This window comes from Lampetra fluviatilis, chromosome 27, assembly GCF_964198595.1.
Source record: "Lampetra fluviatilis chromosome 27, kcLamFluv1.1, whole genome shotgun sequence".
NCBI classification, from domain to species: domain Eukaryota; kingdom Metazoa; phylum Chordata; class Hyperoartia; order Petromyzontiformes; family Petromyzontidae; genus Lampetra; species Lampetra fluviatilis.
In genome coordinates, this window is record NC_136301.1 from 11711736 (window position 1) to 11724232 (window position 12497).

Consider the following 12497-nt stretch of genomic DNA (forward strand, 5'->3'; position numbering starts at 1 on the left):
GTGTTTTCAATGTGTAATATATAGGAAAATATAGAGATTTCCCGACAGCGGTGGTGATGATGAAAAGGGCGATGGTGTGAATTATTAATGACAAACCAACGCAACAACATTTCCAAAACCGTCAACAATTCTCGATCATCCACATTTCTGTATCCGCGTTGTATTTATCCGTAGAGATATATACATATGTGTTGTGTATGTATACTAACTGATACATACATATTTGTATGCTAAATGAGATCTATAAATACTTGATGAGTTGTTTTTTTGTTTGTTTTAGCAGCCTCTGACCAAATCACACGGAACGAGCCGGGTCTCATGATCTAGGAAGCCAAGCATGGTTGACTATAGGTAGCACTTGTATTTGGATGGCAAACCATGCATATCAAGTTGTCATAGGTGGCTGCCACGCAGGGCTAACAGCAACAGCAGCAGAGGGTGGTGCAGCAACATCCAACATCCCCCTTGTGGTACTCTATTAACGAACTACTAACTCAACTTTTTTTAATTTTACCAGGTAAGGCCCACCGAGCTCTTTAGCTCTTTTTCAGAAGCGACCTGGCCACAAATGATAGCTCAACGAAGTGGCTTATCACAAAGAAATGTATAGCAAGCCAAATACTCTAAAACACATGTTTGTAAATGTCGAGGTTAAAACCGGAGGATCCAGAGTAAAATCCACGCGACCACGGGGAGAACAAGCAAACTCCAAATAGACAGGTGGCAGGGTCGGGATCGGACCCATGTCTTCTCGCATACCAGGCGAGGTAGTTAACATTTCGGCAGTCCAGCACCCTATTCTCACATGCATCTTCCCTGGCTTCACCAACCCGCTCTGACCAGCATGGTGAAGTATGGTGAAATAACCACCATGACCCACACAGCCGTGAGAAGGTCCTCACCCAACAGTGGATTTACCTAGGGCTCTGCAAGGCCACGAGTAGTTGTGTGTTATAATTCCTCACAATAAGGTTTTCCTCATTAAGCCGAGATCACAATGAGTATTGTAGTCACTCGCAGATGAAGAAACATCGAACTCTGAAATATTGTTTTAGTTGTTTGACTACACTTCACACACTGGTCAGTGCAGGATTTTGAAGGAGGAGCCTCGGAAAACTGACACGGCATGGGGAGGCCTTCATCTGGCAGCTGATTGAACAAGGGCTGTGAATAATTAAACTGTTTTGGTGAAAACAGTTGAAAAATGTGTGCACGTGTTGGTGAAACAGTCGTATGCACACACTCGTTCCAATACACACATATATCTGCACCCTAATGGTGTTTTTATGCAACCTTTAGTTGACAATCGCACACCGCTCAACACCATGACTGTTCACATTCACTAAAAAACCCAAGATATCCTCGTGGACAAAGCCGTTGATGCCACCGCCGCATCTCATCGCCAACGCTGCCACGGCAGCTACTGCTGCTGCAGCTCAGGAAACACGCAGCGACCTCCGAGGTCTGCCCTGACAGCCTCCTCCTCCCACCATCTGCTCTTAGACTCACAAACTTGCACAGGCCCATACAGACCCACACAGAAACCCACAAACTCGCACAGACCCACACCGACCCATAGACTTGCAGAGACCCCCAGACTAACATAAATACAAACCCACAGCCTTACACAGAGACCCACAGACTCGCACAGAGAGCCATAGATCTGCCCTGGCCGTCTCTCCCCCCCCCCCCATCTGCTCTTAGGTCTTCTCTTCCCCTTTGTCGCCGGACTCGTGGAGACTGCTCCCAATGCCAGTCCTCACAACCGGTTCTCACCCCCAATCCTGCACAAACGGTGCACCCAGCCTCGTCGTTTTTGTCCAATCACATTTCCAGAACTTCTGCATTGCCTCTCCGATGTTCGGAACCAGTATATTTATAACCTGTATTTATCTTGCCACGAAATTCATAGAATCTGCAATAGACACCTGTGCTCAAATGTCAGAAATTAGTTTTCCTGTTTTTTTCCAAAAAAATATGCAACTTTGGAACTATATTAGTTATACTTAATCAGTTGTTGGGGGTTAGGGTTAGAGCTGGCGAAGTGATTCAGAAGTCAGAGGCGCTGAGCTGCCTGGGTTTAAATCCAGATTTAAACTGCCCAACCAGTGATTAAACCGAATTCTCAATCATGTGTAGTGCACAAATAGACTCTGCCCAATCACCAGTGACTCACATAAGATACACATAGACTAGCATACAGAACCAAACACTCTCATAGACTCAGTTCTGCATTTCATTTATCTAAATTACAGCTCTGAAGATTTCAATATCAGTTTGACTCTCTATAGCCGGGCAGGTAGAATAGTACTGCCCCCTACTGTGCATCTCAGAGCAAGCTCTGTGATATCCACTTCAGTGGGGCGTTCTTTCACACGGACACTTGCTTGTAAGAATGGATTCTCCACCTCATGACATTACGTGACACCAAACCCAATTTTAGATGATATTGTAACAGTTCAAGGTCGAGGTCATCAGCCAATATTGTACCACCACGGTTGCCAGCACAACTGTAGGGCCCGACATCGACTCCCTCGCTAGGCAGGTGGGGGCGTGACTTCCGCCCGTTCCCTCCTTCACCGCGTCGGTTGGCTCCAGCTGGGCTCTCGCCGCCCGAGTGATGGGGCCCCCCGTGCTAGCGCCCTCTCTGAGGGACATACTCGTGCCACTGGCTCGTAGCCGCACGGAGTTACACCACACACCAGTGCACCCCGCAGCTATCGCTAACGCAGCACGCTCGCGCTCACACCTGTGAGAGATTACCCCTTGATGTGCACGCCGCGGCCCCACGTTCACTCTCGCCGCGAGTTCCTCCACGCAGTCGCTCCACACAGAAATCAGACACCACACCTATGTTCTGTGCTAACTTTTATTCTCGGCGCAAACCCCACACTTCCCGGGGTGACTATTTTGTGAAAAGAGGCTAGCCTACTGCTGCCTCAGTCCCCAGATGCTCAAACGTCCTGCCACGTACCTCGTAGCTATACTAACGGCGTGTCATGGGCGCTGTGAGCGGCTCGAGAAAGTAGGACAGCAGGGGGGGTGGGTCTTGGCGGCCCAGATGTTGAAGAAAATATCTCCTTTGAACGGCCCCAGGCTCCCCTTTTATCCCCCTGACTTCAAAAGCCCGGGGTCGCGTACTGCGCGGCCAATCATGCGCCTACCTGTGATTACCACCCGTTTTTTTGTCCTGTAATGGTTCGATCGAGGCGCGTACACTCGTGTGGAGGCAACACTTTATTTAATCCAACTGCAACACACCCTACAATCCCATTAATTTCCCCTGCCACAAACCATGGCCGATGCGAACACCTGATGTACCAATGGAAAACTCTCCGGTGTATGACTGTGGTCATCCAGAACAGAATTTGTTCATGTGTAATAAAAGACTCCGTCAGGCGATGCTGGTCTCCGTTTGTCTTTTATTCAGGTTCTTCTCCGCACCCCCACTGGCCTCCTCTCGGACCAGAGTCGTCCCGCACGCGCCCGCGCACGCTCCCTCTCGCGTGCCATTCACGCGCTCTCTCTCGTGTGCTGCGCAATCTCTCTCTCGCGTGCCCCGCACGCTCCTCCGTTAGCTCCTTTATTCCCGCACTCCGCACACCGCTGGCCGACGGCGTGCAGAGGTCCTTCGGCCACGTGGCCGATGGCGCGGATCTTTCCTCACCACCCAACGTGGCTCAGCCTCTTAACTTCCCCGACTGCCGCGATCTCTTCCGGGCTCCCACTTATATACATTCCCCCACGTGACCCTGACTCCTCCCCTTCCGGATCGTCAGATCCGGCCTTCCCATACTACCCTGCTGGCTCCGCCCCATTCACCTCGCCTCCCATTGGAGCCGAGGTGAACGGTGGCCCCTACCACACGCCCCGCAGACCAGGCTCCGCCCCCCAATACCCCGGGCCGTGTGATTGGACCAGAGCCCAGCAACAACCCCATTTACGCTCGCATTACACATGTGTAGAGAAGTACTGCGGGAACCCAACGAGGGGCAATCGCGTTATTGGGGATGCCACGTAGCGAGATGTTAACTCCCTCGCTTGGTATACAGGAGGTCGTGGGTTCGATCCTGACCCTGGCGCCTGCTGTATATTTGGAGTTTGTGTGTCTCTCTCATCGTGATCGCGCGGATTTTTATCCGGGGTCCTCCGATTTTTCCCTCCACATTTAAAAATAAGCGTTTTCACATGATATGCCACTTTGTTTAACTTTCATTTATGGCCAGATCGCTTACGAAAAAAAGCGATATAGCTCAGTGGGCATTATCTGGTCAAATAAAAAAAACGTTTCGTTTAAAAGTGTATTGAACATCATCAGTGCAGTGTGGCCCTTGCACTGATGCCACAGTGGCTTCTCAGCCAATGCGTTTTCGGTAATCGCAGTTCACCTCTATTGGATGTCAGTTACCATGACCGCGGCATCGAGATCCTTCAGTTGTAAATCCAATTGAGTAGTTTGTGGGTAATTTATTCGAATTTGGCAAATGTTACATTTCATTGTCAAGTTCATTATAAAAAGCACCCCGATATTCTCTCGTCCACCATCTCTATCATTCTGACCCCAGTCTGTCTTCAAAAGTTGTCCTGACAGATGTCCCCACTTGTTTCACGAATGTGTTGCACTTGCAGTTCGTTTCAATGGACTTTAATCAAGCAAATATATGCGAATACTGTTTTGTCCATGAGCTGAGCCATAAATCCTACCCGCGATATCAGCCATGTTGGTGTCTAGATAGCGGATGCGGTAATTCTTGGAGAAAATAAAGCGTGATGTGCATTGAAGGAAAGTTGAAGGTGTCATCATTAACATTATCGTCATCATTGTTACTCGTGTGCCAAGGGTATGTAGGTACACCACCACCATTTAATCATCAGTCTGGATTATAAGCAAGCACTTGAAATTCACTAAAATCACTCTCACGCCGGCAGTGAGTCACACCTCGTGACTCTATTGCTACTGTAGTGGTGATACGCGCTGGCAGTAGAGATCGTGGGGCAGCGCGTGGTGATTGGCTGTGTGTTGGTGACGCGCGCTGACAGTGAGGGATCGTAGGTCAGCGCGGGGTCATGGGTTATGTGATGGTGATTGGCTGTGTGTTGGTGACGCGCGCTGACAGTGATGGATCGTGTGGCAGCGCGTGGTGATTGGTTGTGTGCGCTGACACAAGCTGGAAGAAGGGATCGTGTGGCAGCGCGTGGTGATTGGTCGACTAGGGTGGGTGCTCACATCGCGGTCCGCATAGGCTCCGTCTCCTCGGAGCGGAGGGCTATATAAGGCGGTGCGCACGGGCGCTCGAGGAGTTGGTGACCAGTGAAGACGGAAGACGGAGGAGGAAGAGATAGGGCCCCGAGACACCTAGTCCCGCTGTCCTTGTAAGGACCGGGGCCCTGTGTGGCTCAGAGGCGGGACCTTGGGACCCGGGGCCGGACGTCCGTGTGAGGGCCGGGCCGCGGGACCCAGTGGTCGTGACCCATACCCAAGCTGGGGTGGGTCTAGAGGTTCCCCCGGATGCTACGGGGCTGGAATGCCCGTGTGTGTGTAGCCGGGTGGAACGTGTAGCGTGAGCTGTAGTAACCACACGTGTCGGGTGGAACGTGTAGCGTGAGCTGTAGTGACCACACGTGTTATTGTGGCAAGACAAGTGTTAATAAAGTGTGCTACCCGTCAAGTGGTCTCCCGCCGTAGTTTACTATACTACACTACTACCATGGTTACTCTTTCCCGTGAACTTCACTCATTGCTTCCTCCATCCAAGTTCAGGCCTCGGTCTAAAAGACACTGTTTCGTTTCATCCACCACTGTTAAACCACCACGTATGGTTCACAATAACTCCCTCATCCATCCATCCGCGCGCCATGCTGCAGGTCCAAAACGCTTCTCCGTCTACTTTTTTAATCTCGCACTGCTCTGCGATGAATTCCCTTCCATTGAATAATTTCCCAAGTTTGTACAACAGTAGCAACCGATAAGTATTTACTGTATGTTGAACTTCTTTTGCACCGTACATATCCAACCATTGCTAATCGGAGATGCGGGGTAAGGACAACAAATTAAACACACGCACACAAAACCAAGCCACTGGAAGAGGCGGTGACCACTATGGACAGCAGAGAGACACAGAGAGGGGCAGAGAGTTATAGAGTTGGTGCGCGCTTATCTGAGTGTAATACACTGCACAATACTAAGTTCAGGTTTCGAAAAACTGCGCCTGCAGAAGTGTAAATTATTATAAATTGAAGTTGTAATAAGATATTCTACTGACGCCAGTACTGACCTCTGAGTGTTCCTACATAAACTTGCTCAATAAAAAAAAAAATTCTCGATGACAACTTTAATGTCACTGTTTATTGCTGGCTGATTCCAATTTTTGACCTTTGGGTCTGTGGTCAGCAACCGTAACTAAAAAAAAAGTTATTACAATTCATCATAATCCACGGCCTATTATGTCATTGCTTTGGTTTATCAGCATAATCGGAGACGTTGAAAAGCAAGTGACATTTTTAAAGCTCAGCGATTGTTAGCACATAATGGTGCTGGATGTAATCTATGGCAAAATGTCGACTAAATATCGTCAAAATGTTGCTTGATTTGATTGGCTTTGGCGGGTGGTGGAGTTATATGTCAAATTTAACCTTATGGCGGGACCCCGGGGTTCTATAAGCCCCCGGCTCTCGCATACACACTATATTATAATCCATGATAGAGATTTTGTTGGATTAGATCGCGTAAATATATAAATTTGTCGTTAAAACCCGCCATCACCTGACAGCCAACTAGTAAGGGTTGTCACGTAAACAGAACATGCCAATTCGTCACGAGTACAGCACACCGGTGTGTTGGAGAGCCAAGCCACAACATTTACAATCTGAGTACGACGTTTCGCCAGTAATTACAACTGGCGGGACCCCGGGGTTCTATAAGCCCCTGGCTCTCGCATACACACTATATTATAATCCATGATAGAGATTTTGTTGGATTAGATCGCGTAAATATATAAATTTGTCGTTAAAACCCGCCATCACCTGACAGCCAACTAGTAAGGGTTGTCACGTAAACAGAACATGCCAATTCGTCACGAGTACAGCACACCGGTGTGTTGGAGAGCCAAGCCACAACATTTACAATCTGAGTACGACGTTTCGCCAGTAATTACAACTGGCGGGACCCCGGGGTTCCATAAGCCCCCGGCTCTCGCATAAACATTATATTATAATGTAAACAAAAACTTTGCTCTTTTTCACCAATGGGTTTGAAGGATGGTGGCAAGTGTTATCTTGTTAAACTATGCCATTAAAACTGAGAACTACTTACCTGCAGTACCTCTTTAAATACACTATCGAAAAAATTATTTACACCCCTCTGTCAATCATCGTGTTTCTCAGTGTGGATTTCTGAACACACTTTGTAAACAGTACATAAAATATTGATTTGAAGCTTTCGTAACTGCAGGAATCCATACTCTTTGGTTCTTTTGGTAAAGTCACGAAGTTAGAAATAAAATTTTAAAAATCACGACGTTTCGATTGCAACACGAGCAATCTTCATCAGGTGTGACATCCACAGCAAATAAAAAAAGTGCTGAAGTGAGCGAGAGAGATGCCGTGGCAAGAGGTTATATAGGTAAGAAAAGGGGGGGGGAGGAGCACGGGGGGGAGAGAGAGAGAGAGGGGGGTGTGGTGTAGGGGGAGGGGGGCGCTGCGTGAGCGCTAGGTAGAGAGAGGACGTGAGGCTGGGGGGGGAGTAGGCGGGGCTGGAAGTCGGATGCTGGGAAAGCTGGGGGGGGAAATTAACTCGGAAAAATAGAGTAGTACCCGGCAGATATGATGGAAACAACCATACATAGTTAAGGTTTTACCTGGTTAATAACATCCTTCCAATGATTACTCAATTTGTATCCATCTTCTCGGTTGAAGTTATGTCTATGTTCAAGGAAGGACGTACTTTCTACAAGCAAAATGAAGGTATCTCCATGGGCCCCCCCTTATCATCAGTGATAGCGAATGTTTTCATGGAGAAATTTGAAACAGATGCCATCCAGACATCCAAACCTACGTCCTTCCTTGTGGAAGAGATATGTAGATGACACTTTCGTCATTTGGCCACATGGCCTGCGAGCATTGAACCAATTTCTCAAACACATCAATTCCATACACCCACCCATCAAATTCACCATGGAAGTGGAGAAGGATGGTAAGATACCATTCCTGGATGTTTTGTTTGACAAGAGACAAGGAATCATCTGTGCATTAACCACAATACTTGTGGTCAAAATGCAAACAAATAACACACTAATAATATATGCATTGTCCTTGAAACTGATTGGTCCACACCAGAGACGACTTTCTTTTGAGCCTCGTCTCAATTGGTGCTAGACCAGAGGACGCCAAAAGGCGTACAGCTCAAAGACAATGCACTATCAAAGTAATGAGGGCTCGGGGTAAGCATCTACATCATTAGTTTTTTTGCCAGAAAAAAAGGGGAAAACCCTATTATTACATTGGAAGGATGTTATTAACCAGGTATAACCTTAACTGTTTATGGTTGCTTCCATCATATCTGCCGGGTACTAGTCTATTTTACACGCTTTTATATAACTCATTGTCTGTTGTTGTTGTCGTATCCTCAAATATTGTAACTCAATTTTAACCCACTTCCCAATGTGCTATTGACTGCAAACTTCGTATATTTATGTCGTACTGATGACCATACTATATTCTATCATAAAAAATAAAACATATTTTTAAACAATCTTTTTACACGCTTTCATTTAACTCTGTTGTTGTCGTATCCTCAAATCTTGTAACTCAATTTTAACCCACTTCCCAATGTGCTATTGACTGCAAACTTGGTATACTTATGTCATTCTGATGACAATACTATATTCTATCATTAAAAAATAATTACCATCTTTTTTATATGTTATGTTTCGCCTTGGGTCTAATTGTCCACGCTCAACTAACGTTGGCTGTAAATCACCACGGTCCCTTACGTTATGGCAAGCTTCGGGGCCACTTCCTGGAGTCGTGGAGTTTTGTCATTATGAGTACGGTACATTTCATTAAAGCGTGTTTTTTAAAAGTATTTTTTTATATTACTTATTTTCGAGTTAATTTCCCCCCGCATCCCCAGCTTTCCCAGCCTCCCACTTCCAGCCCAGCCCACTCCCCCCCCAGCCTCACGTCCTCTCTCCCCCTGCGCTCACGCAGCGCCCCCTCCCCCTACTCTCCCTCCCCCCTCTCCCCTTTGCTCCTCCCCCCCCTTTCTTACCTATATAACCTCTTGCCACGGCAGCTCTCTCGCCCACTTCAGCAATGTTTTTCTTGCTGTGGTTGTCAAACCTGATGAAGATTGCTCGTGTTGCAATCGAAACGTCGTGATTTGTTTTATTTTATTTCTAACTACGTGACTTTACCAAAGAGTATAGTACATAAAATAGTACGCGTTTTCAATGCGCTGTTAATATTGTAACAAGCGTTTATACCAATGTTACTCTACAGAGTAGTGGGTCGTCGCTCCTCTTATCCGCATTGATACGAGCGGTATGTGGGGACTATGGCTTTACCGCAAAAAAAACAACCTATCTGCACAGATGTATATGGTCAAGAGGAGTATTATCAAACAGGACGAATTAACGGTGCAACGCATCTCATCTGTTAAATATCTGCAGGTAATAGGATTGTCATCGATTGATCCTGGCTGCAGACATTGGTAGGTCACACATAATAATGAAGAGAAGAGAGCAGTTTCAATGTATTACGCATACCGTTATGCAAATGTAGGACTTGGAATCACGCGGCAGCGTTCTGTTGCTAGGCAAGCGAGCAGAGTACAGTGGGAGCATCTGAGGACACGGTTGTTGTTGTCGTAGCATTAAGGGGGGAGTCGTTAAGAGACACGACAGGCGATAGGGGTGACTGAGGACGCAGGCCGGTGATTGGTCAGGAGGGTGAGTGGTTAATGACCGACGCCGGCTTGGCGGCAATAACATGGTCACGTGATTCTAGATTTGAAGCTTTCGTGACTGCAAGGATGAATATTCTTAGGTTTTTTTCGGTAAAGTCACATAGGTAAAAACATTAAAATTAATAAAAGTAAAATAAAATAAAAATCACGACGTTTCGGAGGCAACACAAGCTTCCATCTTCAGGTGGAACCGTCACAGCCACGACAGCTGTATCAAGTAAATGAGAGATTTCAGGAGCTACCACTCCGTTTATATAATGGTTGGAGAGGGGGGAAGGGCCAAGTACAGCACACTTTTATTCATATGGTAAGGTGAGGCTTAAGAGGGTGAGCCTTTGTTATGGTTTGTGACAACTAAACATGGTGAACATGGTAAACATGGTACACCTGTAATAGTTGTCTGTCAAATAATAAATAACATTGGTCAAATAAGTGTAGTTAAATCTTTTTTGCATGGTTAATCACATCTTTCCAATGATTACTCAGTTTGTAACCATCATCACGGTAGAAATTATGTCTGTTTGTATATGTGTATGGCTTCGTGTACAAACCTTTGATGGTAGCCAGGAGGTTTGCAGAGAACCTTGGTCTCGGAAAAGACAATTTCATGAGAGCCCACCGAGTTGTAGCAATGATCGGCAACGGCCGAAGAGTCAGTTCTGCCGTGTTTCAGATCTGACTTGTGCTCGCGGACACGATCAGAAACATGACGTTTCGTTTCTCCAATGTAGCAATCACCACAAATGCAACTCAATTTGTAGACTCCAGGATACTGTAAGTCAGGAACGACATCCTTCACAGATGAAATCAGATCACGGATTTTATGCACTGTACTGAATCGGACTTGGATCTTATGTTTGTTTAGAATTTTGGAGATCTTTTTGGTCACGCCTGCTATGTATGGTAACGTGATAGTTTTGGTCGGAGTTTCATGTGGCTGTTTTAACTACACTTATTTGACCAATCTTATTTATTATTGGACAGACAACTATTACAGGTGTACCATGTTTACCATGTTCACCATGTTTAGTTGTCACAAACCATAACAAAGGCTCACCCTCTTAAGCCTCACCTTACCATATGAATAAAAGTGTGCTGTACTTGGCCCTTCCCCCCTCTCCAACCATTATATAAACGGAGTGGTAGCTCCTGCAATCTCTCATTTACTTGATACAGCTGTCGTGGCTGTGACGGTTCCACCTGAATACGGAAGCTTGTGTTGCCTCCGAAACGTCGTGATTTTTATTTTATTTTACTTTTATTAATTTTAATGTTTTTACCTACGTGACTTTACCGGAAAAAAAACCTAAGAATATGGTCACGTGAGGCTGGGGGCCTGGGGGCGAGTGGCAAAGCGGGGGATGGAGTAATTGATTGGGATTAATTGGTGCAGGGATATAGAGCACAGCGTAAAGGAGAGACGGGAGTCTTGGTTAGGATTGGAGCTGGAGCGGTTGGTGCCCGGGAGAGAGACGGAGCAGCAATAAGCAGGGATAGGTACGATAAGGATAGAGAGAACGCAGTATACGGTAGCAGTGGATAGAGAGAACGGAGTGTACGGTAGCAGTGGATAGAGAGAACGGAGTGTACGGTAGCAGTGGATAGAGAGAACGGAGTGTACGGTAGCAGTGGATAGAGAGAACGGAGTGTACGGTAGCAGTGGATAGAGAGAATGGAGTGTACGGTAGCAGTGGATAGAGAGAACGGAGTGTACGGTAGTAGTGGATAGAGAGGATACAGTGTACGGTAGAAACGGGGAGACATGGAGTGTTGTTAATGGCGAGTTGTGCATCGGAGAGAAACGGAGAGACACGGAGCGATGATGAGGAGGTGTGAACTCTACGCGTGAATAAACGAGACGAGAAAGACAACGAGAGTACGAGTCCTACACAAATAAAGGACTTAAGTCGTGTAGGCAGTTTGAGCAGCTTGGATAAGACTTATGATCCTGCCCATACTCGAGAATGGAGTGCATTCGCTTGTTTAGCTTTTCTGTGCAATCGTCCTTGCTGCTGCGCTTAAACGACATGACAACAGAATGATCGCATGCGAGGGCTACGCGAACCCACTCATCCCATCAGGAGCAGCAGAGGCGATTTAACGTCTCCCCTTCATTCAGTCTCATCGGTCCAGTGTGCAACTTTGGTCATCCAGAACAGGATCATACAATGCCCCGATCCACAAATACGAAGGTAGACATCGCAGCCCATACACTTCGTTACTCCTAACGCGAATATCTCGGCTTCATAACCACCTTGAGTGTGAGATTGTAGTCGATGCTGTGCATCTAAACGAGCAGCCCATAGGTGCAGCGCCACATTAAATACGCACTACAATGACAATAGTTTAAAGCGATTTGAAGCATGTTTTATTCGGGGGGGGGGGGGGCAGAGCTTTGTGACGTCATATTTGAGGGGGGGTCTGACTTTTTGTGACGCCGCGTGACAAAAGGGGGGGTCAAAAATCCTCCAAAATCGCGTGACGTCATTTATGGACGGCCCCTAACGCCGGCTCGCCAGTTTGCGTGATGACG